This window comes from Tigriopus californicus, chromosome 2 (genome assembly GCF_007210705.1).
Source record: "Tigriopus californicus strain San Diego chromosome 2, Tcal_SD_v2.1, whole genome shotgun sequence".
NCBI classification, from domain to species: Eukaryota; Metazoa; Arthropoda; class Copepoda; order Harpacticoida; family Harpacticidae; genus Tigriopus; species Tigriopus californicus.
Window position 1 is genome coordinate 90,946 of NC_081441.1, and position 3,283 is coordinate 94,228.

Consider the following 3,283-nt stretch of genomic DNA (forward strand, 5'->3'; position numbering starts at 1 on the left):
AACCAGCTGTAGAGCAGGTAAACAACACACGTGCTAGGTGGAAACCAAGGAGGAACGTACTCCCTGGGGACAGACAAGAAGAAGAGAATAGGTGATTTCGCTAGGTTGGGGCTACCAACAGAGGAGAAGAGATAATAGGCGGTCGACTACGATGACCTACTCTTGGCTGACCAACTAGCTAGCCTCAGCCAACATACACCAACTCGACTACAGGAACAAGCTAACATCAATGGAATGGAACAGAACAAAAGAAGGTTCTAAAGCCCAATTTTGTATTGAAAATAGGAGACTAAACTGATTGTAAACAACAAGAAAAATTGACTACATTTACAAGTAGATGAAATGAACAGACTAAACAATAAAAACAAAATGAACTACTCCTTAAGCCAAAAATACTTGAAATAACCTAGAATTGGGATAAGAAATATTGACGGACGAAAAAAGTGAAATACGACATGAACATAAAAATAAAAGATGTCATTTTATAGCGTCGACCACGAACTATTTGGCGACCTCATGAATTTGAATGTGTAAGCTATAATCATAGAGCCTAAATCCATCATTCGATTGCATTTAAAATGGAATTTTGGTTGTCATAAAAATTCATTGGTTTATTATGTTAGTTTCAGTTCTACAAACACGGAACTAATAATCATTCGGTGAAGTTCACATTCCTTGTATATAGGGAATCATCAGAGACTAATCTTCCTAAACAACCACAGCTGCTGCCGGTCTGGCAGGTTGGCCCAGAGGCCAGTGGGTCACTATCAGGTGGTAATGTTTTGCCACAAGGATGAAGACGTGCACCCACTCCCCACTCATCTATCGGCGTCTCCTGCCTAGTACATAGAGCAGGATTCTGGGATGCAGTCATCTCCTCTCCTCTCACCTCACCCATCTCACCACGGTGGTGAAAAAGCCTTATCAAGTTTTGAAAGAATTACGCTGTCTCTTCTTAGCATTTTATTATATCTTGCAAATGCATAAGAAGCACTTTTGATCTTATCACTTTACTGAATTATTGCTCCCATTAAACTCTTTTATGCCTCAAAGTTAACAAGACTCATTTGGATATTTCTGCCAACCTTTAGCAAGGCTTTTCTACCACCGTGTCAGTTGTCTCACTATTGAGACAGGACGGGTAAGCCAGCAAGCCTTTGCCAGAGCAACTCAAGAGAATAAGAGAAAGAGTCAGCCCAGGGTGGCCAAATCGACAAAGCATTTTAAAAGCTCTTCTGAGAAGTGTTGATTGGACACAGATTGGTCCAATTCATATCATTTAGTTCGTGTTAACTTTGCGTGGAAGGGGAGGGGTTGTAGAATATTGGGGCGTTCTAATGCTAGAAGAAATTAATTAATTTCCTCCAGATCTTGGAGAGGGCTGTACCTATTCTTGACACCCTGATACCAACGCATCGAAATTTGAAGCCAGGGCTGCTAGTGCTACATCCACATCTGTGGCTACATCCTTTTGATTTCTCTAGGACAAGCTGTCGTATCGTATCGACAACAGTTGTGAGTGTTGTGGAAGATTAGTCTCTGATGATCGGTTATATTGACCTTGGCCACCAGAAGAAGATCCTCATGTTATGCGCCCCTCGCTCATGCGTTTAAAAACATTGTCACGAGTGAAAAGATTGTTCCCTCGAAGCTCTGAAGCGAGTCAAAATTGTGGGGTGGGGGGTGGGGGGGGGTCAGTGGTAATGCGGCTCAAAAGTTTGTTTGTGAGATCTGAAGATCAGTTCCCGTGGAGTCCGGCTTCAAGGAGGCACTAACCATGGCCAATAGGCCATTTGCTGAGTTGTTTGATGTTGTGGAAGAGACAGCTCCTTCAGATAGGGCACGATTTCTGATCGTCTTCTGCAAAGAATCACAGGGGTTTTTCAAATCCATGCTTCAAGAACGATTTCTAAGGAGCGGACCTTGGGTTCCCCTAAAGATAAATTTCCTGCAGTTATCTTCTACCCCTAATACTAAGTCCAAGAACTTCGATTCCATTCAACGTGAGCTCATCCTTCTTCAGCACAAGGGCCCGCTCATATCACTCCTCCAAGTATGCGCTCTTCCTTGGCTTCACATTTGCCTTGGAGTGGTGAACCATTGCGACTCTAAGGTAATCAAACAGTTTCCCCAAACCAAATTGTGGCCCGAACGGCTCCATTTCCGTGAAGAACATATCTTGATTCTGGATTTGAGGGCAATGAGTGCCAGAAATTGCTCCAGAATGTGGAGAGTTTGAGCAAAATAATGGAAGAAGAGAATCAAGAAATCAAGGGTGGAAGGTTCATGCAGGTGTTCCAATCATTCCACAAGCCGAACTTGGAATACTGCAATAACGTTGTAGATATTCATACCCTTGATGACTGTGTTCGCAAGTTTGGAATGGCTTGGAAGGAGAGCGGTATGTCCTTGACAACCACGGTACATCTCATTCTGGATCACTTGATTCCATTCGTCAAATCTAGAGGTTGTAGGAACATGCAATTGTAAGCTGAGCAGGCGCGTCTCCACGTTGAATTTGACAATACCTGGGCCAGGTATGTTGTCAAAGGAAAACATCCAATCCCATGTATCCCCATCGTTTACTAGCCAGTGTAAACGACTTTCATAGTGGCCTAGGTCTTCATTTCTCATGATTTTTTTCATTCCAGAATTATTATGCATTTCATGTATCTAATAAATTGCAAGCCTTTGTCGTTGCCCAACCATGTAGTCTTTATTGTGGCACTAGGTGCTTCTTGTTTAATGACTTTAAGGAAAGGAGGATATTGAGAACGAGACACACCTGCCCTTGAAGAATCTCGAGCCTTGAAGAATCTCAGTTTCTTGGGACAAACCAAAATTCCGAACAGTAAGATTGAGCCTCCTGGACTTCATGGCTTCGGAGAGAAGGTGCTTGAGGCTGCGGGAATCGTTCTTGGGGCCCATTTCGAATTCATGGGAGCGGAAGGCAGGGCCATTATCCGACCGTTGGTTTGTGCAAAATCCATAGGTTGGGTATATTTCAGTGAGGGCAGTCACAGTTTCAGAAGTTGTGGTTGTACGGACGAATACGGCGGCGATGAAGGACGCTTAAGAACGGTGGCGTGATTCCCCACACATTGAAACCCCACTTTCAGAAATGGGAGGTGTGTCTAACTATCACTGAGAAAGCCACCATATTGGAACAACGATGCCATGCCACACCAGAACGCGCATGGGAAGCAGTCTCCATCGATCATTTTGGCCCACTTCCCAACAACTCTCACGTCCTGGTAGTTAGGTGTGACCTCTCCCGATTTCA